The sequence below is a fragment of the Meriones unguiculatus genome, chromosome 11 (genome assembly GCF_030254825.1).
Source record: "Meriones unguiculatus strain TT.TT164.6M chromosome 11, Bangor_MerUng_6.1, whole genome shotgun sequence".
NCBI classification, from domain to species: domain Eukaryota; kingdom Metazoa; phylum Chordata; class Mammalia; order Rodentia; family Muridae; genus Meriones; species Meriones unguiculatus.
The window spans coordinates 23,206,591-23,220,951 of NC_083359.1; positions in this window are offsets into that span (position 1 = coordinate 23,206,591).

Here is a 14,361-nt window from a genome sequence, read left to right on the forward strand (position 1 = left end):
CTTGGCTGACTCATGGAGCCGTGAGAAAAGTGATAAAGCCTGGGAGTCCTCAGTGAGAGACTTTTAACCACTGTTTAGTACAAGAAAAGACAAAAATAACAATAACCTACCAAGATTTTAAGTAAATGTACCAAGTAAGTAAACCTACCAAGATTTTAAGTAAATTGATCCAGCAATTCTGCTTCTAGGATTTTACCACGCAGTTACATTCCCATTCCTTGTGTTTATGTACAGGACCAGTGCGATGTTCCCAATGGAAAGGTGTGTGCTACCAAGGCCCACAACTTGAGCTCAGTCTCTGGGAACCACATGAAGGGGCAGAAGGGGGAAACTTATTCCTGTGAGTTGCTCTCTGATCTGCACATGCCTGCTGTGGCATGTTGCACCCACAGACATACCCACATACACACAATAATTTTCTTTAAAAAAGGTCCTGGGGCAGCAAGATGCCACAGGAGCTGAAGGCACTTGGTGCCAAGCCTGACAACTGGAGTTTGATTTCAAGACCCATACGGTGAAAGGAGAGAACTGATTCCCACATATTGTCCTCTGACTTCCAGATGCATGCCATGGCGTGTCTGTACAGTACACACATAGAGACACACAAACACAATGTAAAAAGATGATATCTACATAAGGATATTAATTGCAGTATAGTTTGCAATAGCAAAGAACTGATCTCAGTCTACCAATAGTTCAGTGGTTAAATGTTAGTAATATATATTAATATATATGTACATATATATATATATATATAATGACACATTACTTAACAATAATAAGTGAGTGAAATAAATTTCTATGTGCTGACCTTATACATAACTCTCTTTGGCTCTTATCCAGTTCTGTCCTCCTAGCAACTGCTGGAATTTACATATTGCTCTGTTGTTTGTCCTCCCAAGCTCTAAAAAAATGTTTCTTAAACCTAAAAATAAATAGATAGATGATACATATATAAATGATGATGATAGATAGATAGATCTCCCACATACATCATATTAGAGAATAGAACAAAATACCCAGCAATTTATACAGTATAGTCCTTTGTGAATAATAGAAAAATTATTTATACATTTTGTTTTTTTGTGAATTAAACCAGACACACACATTCCCCAAAAGGCAAAGATAGTCTTCTCTGAGCAGGAGGAAAGAAAGGGATAAAATAATAAAAATATTTAAGCTCTGTATTAAAAGGTTTTATTTGTTCTTAACATTCTATTTAAATAACCAAAATTTTGGAAATTAAATCTATACTTTTCACTTAATAGAGACTTCAAGTGACAGGAACTCATTGCAATTAATGCAAAGACACACAGGCTCTCAGTCTCCTAAATTTGATTTAGAGTAGAAACTGTCAGTAAAGGTTTTCTAGCTTCTCTGAAAGAAGACACATGCAGATCTGATAAATCACCATTCCTCCATGGACAGTGAGAGCCACTTTATAGTAAAGACAAACTAGATTCACTCCTGTTTATGATTAAATCTGTTTCTCAAAGATTGGGCTACAGATGATCCACCTGTATCCTTAACTACAAATGGTTCTGTACTCTCTGTTCCAGAAAACAACACTGCTCTTTTGTCTTGAAAGGTTATTATGACCACATCATTATGATCACCTTGTTTTGACTACCTTGTTATAACCATTTTGTTATGGCCACCTTTCGACAATGTCTTTGTTTCAGGAGGTTGTTATGACTAACTTGTTATGCTTATGTTCTGCTTCTGTAACCCCATCTACTGGCCTGCCAGATCCCCCATTTGTAACCCCCCTACTCCTACACTATAAAAACTCTTATTGTCCCCATGTCCAGTGTTGATTTTGTGAACCCTGCCTTTAAAGTAAATGTACACTTACTCATGAATTTGTTAATTCATGTAGCCCACATACGTGAATTTTAGAAATTTGCTTTAATTACTTTGATCATGATGATTTGAGTCAGTGGTCTTTCTCCTTGCCTTCTCTGAGATTAGCAAATCTCCTCTTGGCCCAGAGAACTGGTCTTGCTATTGGTCACTTCAAGCTTGCATCCCAGGCTTACGTTACCAGTAACTCAGCTGATACATACTTTTTGATTTTTTAGTAGGGAGACATAATACAAATATGTATTCACTTCAGATGGGAAATCCATGAGAGACGAAAGTAAGGATGCTATCAAAGTCCAACTTTGCAAGGGGTTGCTGAGACAGGGGTGATTCACGTACAGCTACATCATCCAAAAGCCAACATTGGATGGCTCTCAAACGCTGCAGGCCCATAGCCCTCTGCAAGACTTGTACAACGCTTACCTGGGCTGAGTCCTCTTTTAGGAGCTTAGCTGCTCCATCTTCTTTCCATTAGTTGTTTGTTGCCTCCATTACCTCAGGGAAAGATGAAACTTAGAGACTCACAGGACCCTTCCCTAAGGTGATGTAGATCAGGCTGGCCTCTGCCTCCCCAGTGCTGGATTAAAAGTGTGAGCTACCATACCTGAGTTATCTGTCTTTTTGAAGTGGGCTTTCACTGTAATTTTCATTTGCCTTTTCCTATGTGCCATTTTCCACTGTTCAGGTCTCCAGGGAAATAAATGTAAGTTTAAATAATGGCATGCTATCTGTTTCAACACACAATAAAACCTAAAATAACCAGACTCCAGACAGAACCCAGAACATTTATCTTCTAGTCTCCATCCATCCTTTAGTGAGAATAGAAAACTCCACAGTGAAATGAAGTGTAAGATGGATTTAAAATTGAAATACGGAGTCAGAGAGATGGCTCTGTAGTTGAGAGAACACGTTGCTGTTACAGGGGCTTCAGGTTTGGTTCCGACCAAGCATGTGGTGACTAAAAACCATGTGTAACTCCAGTTGCAGAGGATCTGACATCCCTTTCTGACCTCTGTGGTCACCAAGCATACAGGAAAACTCCCACATAGAAAATAGAGTGAAATAGAGTAAGTAATTCTAAGATACAGAAATGTAGATAGATAAATAAATAAATAAATAAATAAATAAATAAATAAATAAATATAGAACTCCTATGGCCTAGAGAAAAGGTTTGGCAGTTAAAATCACTTGTTGCCATTGCATAGAACCTGTGTAGTCAGTTTCTAGTACCCGTGTGATAGCTCACAATTGGCTGTAAATCCAGTTCCAACATCCTCCTCTAGCACCAAGCAGAGACATGATGCACCTACACATATTTAGATGAAACATTAATACATATAAAATTAAAATAAATAAATCTTTATAAAAATAACTTCTAGTATGTATCTTGGAGATAACAAACTCTCAGCACTCCACATATCTGGTACTTTGCAACTACTATTCACGTTCAAAATAGCACATGTGGCCCTCTTCTGAGAGTTTCCTTTATATTGGAAGCCTAGTGGGGTGGTTTATACCAAAGGCAAAGAGAGAGAGAGAGAGAGAGAGAGAGAGAGAGAGAGAGAGAGAGAAAGAGAGAAAGAGAACTGGTGCAGCAGGTAGGAATGTTCTATGAGCAGGTGAAGAAACCTGAATCAGGAAGAGTTTATGGCGAGTAGCCCCTTCCCAGGTGTCTTATCTCAACATGGCTGCCTTCTTGTAAGAAGTGGGAGCTTCAGTCATGGACCCACTCCTGCACCTGTGTCTCCTTATCACGAAACCCCAGGTCTTCTCCACACTCCTGCTGGGCACAATTCCAGACACCAAGCCCTACAAAGAGGTGTGCTCGCTTCTCTGTGGCCATCCCTGCCACACCTGGGATTGACACAGTGGGCCAAGAAAGAATGAGAATAGAGTGGGCACAGAACCCAAAAGCAAACAAAGGCTCAGGAAAGGATGAAAAGATGACTATGGTGAGGATGAGCATGGCTGGCATGAGCTCTCTGAGCCAGCATCTCAGATTGGACCCATCTAACCACTGCTCCAGAGCTCCAGTGGATCACTATCACACATGCATGTTGCATTGTCCCTTCTGGGGTTCATCAAATCAGCATTTCTGAGGGTCAGGACTAGACATGTGCTTCCCACATCATCCCAGTATTCTTAAGAGTATTCTTAAAAGAATTTAGACCAATGAACATGAAGTCAGATTCTGAGATAGACCTTCAACTTCCAGGTCCAACTTCCCCGTTCTCCAAGTATAATAGCTGCAATCCCTACCCCCAGGGAAGCCACACGACTCCTATCAACAATCACCAATAAACGTGTTCTGATAACTCCAGGCAACTGCTCATCACAGAACCCTAGACAAGGTGTCATACTGACAGCCTATGGACATCACTCCATCCATGACTTACTTACTTGGAGAGCATCATTACCCTTCCACATATCCATTGGAGATGATGAAACTGAGACAAAGAAAAAGCAGCTGGTCTAAGACCACTCAGCTGGGCAATGGACTCTTCAGGACTTAGGCCAGTTTGACTCCAAGTTCTATGTCCTATCCATCTGCTGACATGCAGCAAACATTTGTGACAGCGGGCTTAAAAAGGGTAATGGTGGCTGGACCAGTAGTCGATATTGAGCTTTGGCTAATTAAAGGAACTTCACTCACTCTGGAAACACCAGGGAATTGTGGTGAAGCAAGACTCTACTGTCTTTTCTTATCATTTTGATCCCCAACCCAGAGGATTTCTGTAGCTTTTGTAATTTCCTTCAGGCATCTCTTCTCATCTCAGGGAATAAATTGCCTGAGATTAAGTCTGAGAGGAGGTTGAAAACCAAAACTCAGAAGAAAAGATTAAAGGGATAAGGAAGCATCATGAATCAGAAGGCAAAAAATAAAAAATAAAAAAATAAACGATAGGATGATGTTGGTCCTGTAGAAGAGAGCTACTACTCATCTCTGAGGGAGAGAAGTGAAATGGGAGGAAGAGAGCAGAGCAACTGTGATACAGAAGTCAGAAAACAGAAAGAAGAGACCAAATCAAGACAAGGCCAGGTGGGAGGATGGCCAGCCAAGAGACATTTCAGCAGAGTGAATGCAGTCCATTTCCTCTTACTTTAGCATTAGCGTGGTGTATACATGTATACATGTGTGTTCACATACATGTGAAAACTAAAGGTCAACCTCTGGGGTTTTCTTCTCTTGTTATCTATCCTGACATTTTGTTTTGCTTTGCTTTGTGGTGAAAGGATTTCTCACTGAAATGCTCACCAAGGTAACAAGTCTTTTGGGCAGAAAAGCCTAGGATCCCCCTGTGCCTCCCTCACCTGCCCCCCAAACCTCCACTCCCACTCCCAGCACTGAAATTACAAATGTTTGCTGACTTACCCAGCTGGGGAGTGACTACTGGGGATAGAGGACAGAACTCAACTCCTCATGCTTACAGGCAAATGCTTTACCAATGACACCATCTCCTCAGCCTCCTTCTCCTTTTTGTTAAGTCTTTCAAGGTATAATTTTCAAAAGCAAAGGAGGCTAAGTTTGCATCACAATTCAAATTTTATCATCCCTTCCCTGTACCCAAATCTATGCCTCATTTGGAGATAAGTAAAAGCTTGACTGTCCTGGGTCTAGTAAGACCCAGGGTCCCCTAAATCCTCCTAATGTCTTGCCCTTCTCTCTGGTCTCAGATATGGATGATTTATTGAATACCTTTTCTAACCTGATTGTAGTCAGGACCACAGAAGACTCAGGAGCCTAACTGTGACCTTGACTTGTTCTCAAGGTTTTTATTTTTTAAAAAAGTGCAAAAGACATGGGGAAGTCAGTAACACATTTAGGCTAACTGTTCAAAGCAATATTATATTTTTGGTTAACTAGACAAAGTATTATGAGCTGATTGGTCCTAAATGAATTAAGAGAGACAGTGCTTAGGGGCTTCTAGAGTACATCCAAAGTGTAGTCAGGTATGTAGATAAGAAGGGTGCAACCAGAATATAGCCAAGTGAACAGATAACAAAGCAGTAGTTATAACACTGTTGGATCATAGTAAACTATAAGGTCAGCTTGACCCTCTGGGAAGGGTCTGCTAGTGTCAGCTATGAATAACTGCTTCTAAGAAGCAGAGTTGAAAAGTTTAAAATTTTGAACTTAATTTAATCCTATAAACAAAATGGAAGCTGAATACAAACATGGCCGCAGCTATGTCAAAGAACAGGTTTCAACAAAAGTATTCAGAGAAAGCAGGGAGAAAGAACCAAGTTACCAAGTCATCTTGCTAAGGTAACTAAAGAGGAGTGGAAGAACCCTAAAACTCATGGTTGTGTGACCCTTCCTACCTTCCATAGGACAGGAATGGAACCACTAAAAGAATACCGAGGTTTCTCTCTCTCTCTCTCTCTCTCTCGCTCGCTCGCTCGCTCGCTCTAGGGCCTCTCCTTCATAGGTACTCTACTACTGAGCTATACACCCATATTTCTTTGAATTTTAGTTTGAGACCATGTCTACTGAGTTTTCCTGGCTGGCCTAAAACTTGTGAGCTTCCTTTCTCAGCCTTGTAAGCAGCTAAGATGATAGTCACTGCCTGCTGCAGTTGGCTCTGAGGTACCCTTACATAACAGAAGGGGCTCAGGAATAAAGCCCTGTGAGGTGGCACAGCACAGGAATTTGGTCCAGCTTGGCTATGGGCCGGATAGGCATCTGTCTCAGCTTCTCGCTCTTCATTTGTCAAGTGAATAACATGAAACTAGTGACTATTTTCAAGGAGTAACTAAAACCATGGACTGGAAATTTGGCTCATCAATGGTGTGATACCTAGCCTTGCATGTGCAAGACCCCGGTTTGATATCCACCACTACAAAAATATAATAAAATACCATGCTTGAAGGTGCTTATTGTAGGAGACATGAGGTCCTGGTGCTCACAGATAAGCACTAGGAAAACCAGAAATGTTAAACTCGCAGGGTTGTCTCTTCGAAGGGAGACCTGTTTTCTGCCCAGAAGGTTGGGAGTGGAGGTGGTAATAGTCAGGCGACCTTTATCCTACCTGCATGACTGTGACTACACCAGATCTTCCCCCAGACCTTTAAGATGCCACATGCAGTCAATCTATAGATCCTATCTTTATGGAAGAGGTCACATGCACTTTACAAAGACTTTCGATATAATCACATCTTAAGCTTTGTTGTACACATGCGATTGAATTCATTATCACCAGGAAACTTTTTTCCCAAATTGTTCTGTGCTTAAATATGCCTGAAATACACTACCCAGTGTCAGACTCTCGAAGTTGGAACCAACACCAGCTACTGAGTCGTTCAACCGGACTTCCTTCTTGTCTCTCAGACTTCCTAACACTCTGCTGGCTGTAGTGTTTTCAGAGGCCCCCATAGCTTAGAGGGTTGTCTGGATTTCTTTGAGTGTTTAAATAATACTAGTGATGGTGCCTGAAAGTGTTATGATAAGCAAGCTAGGCACACAAGCATCCCACAGAAGTGATATTGGTCTGTTGGATCAAGGTAGACTCAAGATGCTTGATTTTTGCTATTGTAGAACTACAGGTAGTTGTTTTGCTTCTAAACTGTGCTTCCACACACCCACACACCCACACCCACACACACACACACACACACACACACACACACCACAATGAAAATCAAATCAGACTTTATCCTTCCCGTGACACAGCACAACAGGTTTGAAAATGCTTAGGCACCATGCAGCACAGAAATAGAAAGTGGAGTACGGAGGGATTCCAATCTTCCAACTTTGAACTTTGATAAAACCGCTTACTCTCTGCTGAGCTTCTAGTGTTCCACCACAGCTAAGAATTCTTGCTGAAATTTTCCTCACCCTCCTAGGCCTAAACTTCCAGCCACTTAGCCAATGACTTGTGACACATCAAAAGTATGGCTTCAAAGTAATGAGAGCAGATAAAAACTGACCACAGAGACCCCCACAGTAGCTGTTCCAAGAATATGGTTGTGGAGCCAAAAATGCCAGAAGAGAGTTCTGTTTGTGCTTCATTGTTACTTCCTAAGTGAACCCTTCTACCTAAAGTGCTAAAAACCAGAGAAAGTACCTGGACACCCAGATGGGGCCAACTGGATTGAGAGTCTCATTGGCTTCTCAATTCCTCACTTTACTTTCTGTCATAAGTACTTTAAAATTCTCCAGACTAGCAGCTTGATAATACCATATTTTCTTCGACCCCTCCTGATATACAAGAGCTCCATATACCTATACTTATGCATTCATGCTCTCTTTCTTTTTCTCTCTCTCCCTGTCTTTCTATCTCTGTCTGTCTCTGTCTCTTTCTCTCTGTTTGTCTGTGTCTGTGACTGTCTCTCTCTCTCTCCTTTTAACTATAATAGACTTCCCTCTTAATATGTCCTTTATAGTCATTGTTGTAATCCATGAGATGAAAACTGAAAGCCACTGGTTCTGGGCAGCTTTAGAGGTCATTGAGTTTCTGGAGTTGCTAGTTCCCTGAGAAAGGCTTCATTCTCAAAAATACCCCCAATGTTTCCATATCACAAGTTTTATGAAATGATATATGCAGAATTTCTGAACTTGCATTTCTTTCTTTTATTGTGCCTTGGGGACATTACAAATGTTACAACTACTTGGAGTCATGAAGTACAAAATAAAGATTAGGGTTTTTTTTGTTGTTGTTTTTTGTTTTTTAATAAATGGTCTTGCTGACTTCAGTCTGCCTAGGAACAGGGCCTGGAGCTCTCTTGCTTTTGTTATACTCTGAAGCCATGCATGGCTCTTTGGCAGATAGGAGACAACCAGTAGGATCTTGGTGGATGAGTACATATCAAGTCAAAGTTATCTATCAGCCTTCTAGTTTCACCCCCACTAACCAGCCTAAGTTTTGAGTAAGCAAAGATCCTGAAAGATAAAAGACTGGTAGATGTAAATGAGCCCTTACAGTGTCAACTTCTTTTCCAAGGACTGGGTATATTACCCATTCTCAGAAAACGAGTCATATAAAGCAACTTTCTAGTAGCTTCTGTGAGATAGTTTACTTTATTATAGAGTCACATCTGGGGGAAATTCCCTTTCACCACCTCCTTTGTTGCTAGTGATGCATTTGTGTGAAAGCCTACCTGAGCTGTGACAGCCATCCTGCAACCATGAGGCAAGAACCAAGTAAGTCATCCAATCGTGACTCAACCCAATGAAGCTAATAAACCAAACCTTATTCTCAAACCCTATCCTCAAACTTCTAATTACATGAAATCAATCCAGTCTTAACTAACTGGCCACTAAGTTTATATCATGTTCTTGGCAGCTGAATACAATTTCATGAAGACAATGAATATTTACTCATCAATAAGGATCTTCCACTATATTTCTATATAAGGGGTAGATCTTATAACTATTAGAGTATATATGCACATATGTTTGCATATAAACAGATATAGATAAAATGTTAGATCTTAGCTTTTACTTGTGTGTGTATGCATGTGAGCATGAATGTTTGCAAGTGGGTGGGCACATGTGTGCATGTATGTGTTGTTATGCCCAGTTCTTGAGACCCCTAAAGACCACCAGGAAATGACTCTGCTACAAATACATGAGAGTTTATTTAATACGAGCTTGAGCCCAGGTCACAGCAACTTCCTTGGTGAAGAAGAGGAGTGAAGCAGGGCTGTCTAGGGGAACAAGGTTTTTAAAGGGAAAAACCACAAGCATTGCCTTGGCATTACATGATTGGGTAAGGGAATTTGACTTTTGAAATGATTGGTCCACTTTAGGTTCCAAGACCATAAACAGTTCTGGCCTGGCCATCGGGGCTAGTGTCCTAGCAACTGTATCTCTAGTGGGCAGGAAAAGAATGCAATAAAGCTGGTTTCTCCCTGCAGGTGGCTGGACATGCTTCCACCTGGATGGCCTTCACTCAGGCCTGTGCTCCAAATCCCAAACTAATACCAAAAAAAAAAGAAAAAAGAAAAAACTTTTTAATACTTTGGTCTCTCAGTATGGAAGGCCAAAGGTTGATGTTGAGTCTCTCTCTCATCATTCTAAACCTTAGTTTTGGGAGCAGGATCTCTCCCTGAACCCAGAGATTGTTGTCATCTTATCTAGCTATCCCTGTTGTCCCCTTTTCTGCGTACAGAGCTACAGGCAGCTTTTATATGGCTGCTGGGATTCTAACTCCAGTCCTCCTGCTTATGCAGAAAGCATTTCATGTGCTGAGCCATCTTTCCAGCCCAGCTTTCACTTACTTTAGTGGGGATCTTTCATAATAAGTGGTCATTATCTTGTCTCTCAATTTTTTTAAGCATTTTATTGATTATTTCCTTGAGCAAAATCATTTGGGAGCACTAAAAACACAAAACCTTGCAATTTCAGGCCAAGTCTTAACCCAATTAATCAACATTACTGTCTGGGACAAAGCTACCTTTGTCAGAACAGTAGTTTGCAAGCACTGAGATTTTCAGCACTCCTGATGGCCAGGTCTCCCCACGCCAATTAAATCTGGACCTCAGTGGAAAATACACATGATAGTGTTTGCCCAGATGATACCACGTATGAAAATCAGTGCCTTTAACCAGAATCCCTAGAGTTGGTATATTGAAGATCTTACAAGTTACAATAACAGTTCTGATCCAAGTGGGTTAGAGGAGGGCCTATAATTCTCTGGTTTGAGGCCCACATTTTGTTAACAAGGAGGTTCTAGAATCTAAATCTGAGAATAGCCCATTTCCACTCTGCATCTCAGCAACTGCAGAGTCACAGGAAAAGAGATCATGGCCAGGAAGTCAAGTGCAAGTCTGTGAGTGGAAGACTCAATGGGTGCTTGTTTCTGATCTCTAGTGTGGACTTCGACTGAACAGTCATCAATATTTGTCCAGGACAAGTAAGGGGATGCTTCTCCAGCAAGCTAGGTTTGAGAGTTTTAAAAATGGAAAAAGTCCTGGACAAACCAAGACACATTATCCCCGTAGTTAAGATGGTAAGAGAAGAGCAGAGCAGCTGTGGCTGTGTCCTTGCACACACCAGTTTCTCTCTCTGGAAGCAGCAATTCATCATGCGTCAGGAGGGTGCTGAGGAATATGCGTGGTATGTACAGTTAGGAAGAGAAATGTTGAAGTGGTTACAGCAGTAAGAACATACTAGATTAGTGGATTTGAGTGGGCATGAGGGGGGTGGTAATAACCAGGCAGATCTGATGAACTTAGAAAATATCCAAGACTGTCTAAGACCATATTCCAACACTGGACTGCTTACTGGCTGGCCCAGAGCAGCTCATTGCCCACTTTGGTGGCCTCAGTTTCTTTAGCTGGGAAATAGGGCTCGAGGGAAAAGAAAGTGTAAGGGTCCCTGGCCTAGCTATTCCATTTCCAATGTGGATAATATGCACAGGTTCAGAACAGAGCCTTTTGGCTTGCTTCTGTCCCAGGAGTGGTCATCTGTGGCTCCCCAGGCTTCTTCAATACACCACTAGCATTCCTTTTTCTTGGGAACACTTCCCCCTGCTGTCCTCTGATGGGCAGAACAACAAAAACTCAAGACATTTTCATTTTTCCCTTTAAAGACTGTATGGTGTTTACAAAGCTAAATGAAACTCTATTTACAGATTCTGTCCTATGGTTTCAAGTGACTTCCTCCTTCTGCTCTTGTGTGCACCCAGGGAGCCCACTTCTCAACTTTGTGTTTTCTTTAGAGAGACAAACAGTCTCCCCAGCCAGCCATTGCTGAAATCCTGTTAACCCTTCATTAAGCCTGCTGACAGCTGGCTTCAGCTCTTTGTGAGTTACTTCCACACAGTCCTATTTAAATGTGTCCCACCTGGTTTCATTAAGGCTCCTGCCAAGTTCTCTGCTGCTGCTTTCTCTGCAAATGCAAATTGGATTCTGAGTCAATAATGCCGGGACAAAAAAGATTGAGCTGCAAAGGGGGTGCAGTTAGAAGACAGTCAATACATTCAAATTGCCAGTGATCCCAGTAAAGTAAACTCCATTTTGGTCCAATGGAAGGTCAGGGCTGGAGAAGCAGTGCATGAAGCCATAAATTTGTCTTTATTGGGAAGCTCAGAAAAGAGGTTAGAACATTGGATAATCCCAGCACTTAGGAAATAAAGGAAGGAAAATCAGAACATCAAAGTGATCTTCAGCCACATAGCAAGTTCAAAGCCAGCAAGGAACACACATAGAAAACACATAGAACCTATCTCGAAAAGCAAAGCAAAACAAGAAGAGGATGGGGTCCTTCAGGCTTGGTTCAAGGTCAGGCTTTGCTGCAGGAGGACAGACTATGTGACGTTGACTGAGTTTTTTTTCATGTCTAAGCTTTAGTTTTCTGAGCTCCGAATGAAGGATGACAAGGCTGCCTCCCTGACATGCTTCTGGGTTCAGTGACTGCCTTGAAACCCTTATTTCAGTGCCCACAATGCAGTTTAGAGCTCTGACAATTATGTTAGCTATTTCATTCTATTGGGCTTCTCCCAGGATCACTCCATCCCTAGCTGCTGCAGGGTGTGGCTGGCATATCCTGCTCCTGAGAGGTCGATAGAAACTCCATTTTGTTTCCATTTTAGGACCAGGCTGACTAAAAAAAAAAAAAAAGTCATCAGTCCCAAGAATTAGGCCATTGGTCACAAATTCCAGGAAAAAGACCATAAAAGGAACAGCCGGGAAATTGTTAGGACCAAATAAATGATGATGATGTGCACCACAGATTTTATATGAAAGAGGTTTATTAGATGGAGATGAAGAGAGAGAGAGAAGTAGAGAGTGAGACATGATAAGGAGAAGAAGGGTGGTGCCCCAACAGAGAAAGAGGAGAGGGCAAGAGAGGAAAGGACAAGGGGACAAGGGAAGGCAAGAGCCAAGAGAGAGACAAAGTGGCAGGTTGATCCGTAACCACGCCTGCCAGGTGTGGCTACCTGGCTGGCGATACATGATGATGTCATAAGTTGCTAGGCAACCCAGAAGCAGGCTTCCTAAATACTAACATTCCTCCCTTTTTCTATTATTAAAAAATGAGGAGCTTGGACTGCTTCTCATGTAAGAAAAGTTAAAGTATATAAATTTAGGTTCATTGGAAGCAGCTCTTGGTTGCCATGCAAGGGATTAAGAGAGAGAGAGAAAAATAGTAGCAACAAAACTTCCATATTACATGGTCAAGAGGAGGGGAAGCCCCTGCCCTGAAAAGTTTAGGGTAGAGGGTTGCCAGTAGAGTTGACAGCCATGCAATGCAGCAGGTAGGGACTGAGAAATGCTGGGAGAACCTGGAGCTGCTTGTCCTGGTCCTCACATACACCATTCCAGCCTTTTGTTAATAATAAGTGAATATCAGGCATAGATTCTCTTCTGGCGACTTCCTGCTGACACTGGGGGTCAAAAGGCTAAATTCTGGAGAAGTCCAGGAAGAACAGGCTGTTTTGAAGCTGTCCAGGGTCTGTAAGAACATCCTTGGCTGGGACGGAAAGTGCAGGTCCAGCTTGATGGAAGCCTATGAGGTCAGACTGAAATGCTTGTGGTAGCTGTTATGGCGCTGTTGTGTATATAGGAAACATCTGTTTCTGGTAGGTTACTGAAACATATATAGGCAGAAGATAAAGTTAAGTAGGTTATGGAGAAAATTCTTTAGGTGTACATTTAAAACTTTTGGGAGAGTGAACAGAGGTGGAAGGTTTGGATCAAAGAGACTTGAACATGGGAACCTCCATTTACCTGATGGAACCTCCATTTACCCAATCACTGGCAGTAATTTTAAAAAGGCTTTGCTTTGGATCTAAGAAAATTGATGCCAAATTTGGTTACAGAAATGTGTAAGCTTAGAGGCCCTTAAAGCAGGCATTGAGTGTAGAAATCTGAAATTCTCCAGAAGACGTCCCAGAGGAGAATCTGGAGGAACAGATGAATGGACTATTCCCACTGGGAGGGTAGGAGTCAGTGACCTGCCAGAAGCATCCCAAAGGCAAGGTTTGGCTCAGTAGAGTATAGTTCTGCCTGATCCAACAACTCGTCAGCGTTGGCCAGAGACCAAGGGCACAGCTGCCCATAGGAGCTGTTTACCTACCGCTAGGATTTTCATAGACGACCATGAGGTGGGGGGACTTCTTACTTCTTTTTTTCTCTCTCTCTCTCTCTCCTCTCTTTCTCTCAGTGTGCTTCTCCCTCCCCAAGTACAGAACCATGAGCTGCTTTCAATAAACCTGCATTTATATGGTTTAACTTGTCTTATGTTATCTCATATCACCACTTCAGAAGGTTTCTTTTCTGGTGCCTGTGACTCTGGAGAAGCTGAGCCCTGCCCAGCCTGGCAGGCCAAGCCACACACGTGGGGCCACTCTCTTGCCCTCATCTTTCCCTCTGCCTGATCCAGAGAAGATTACCCCCTGCCCCCAACTGTCTGATCCCAGAGGTATTGAGTGGGACGCCATTTCCATATTCTTGGGATCTCCAGCAAAGCCTGGGAAGATGGGTGCCACTGGCTCTGCACCTCAGTTCCCAGGTGAGAATTTTTCCAAACTGCATTCATCCAAGGTTTTTTTT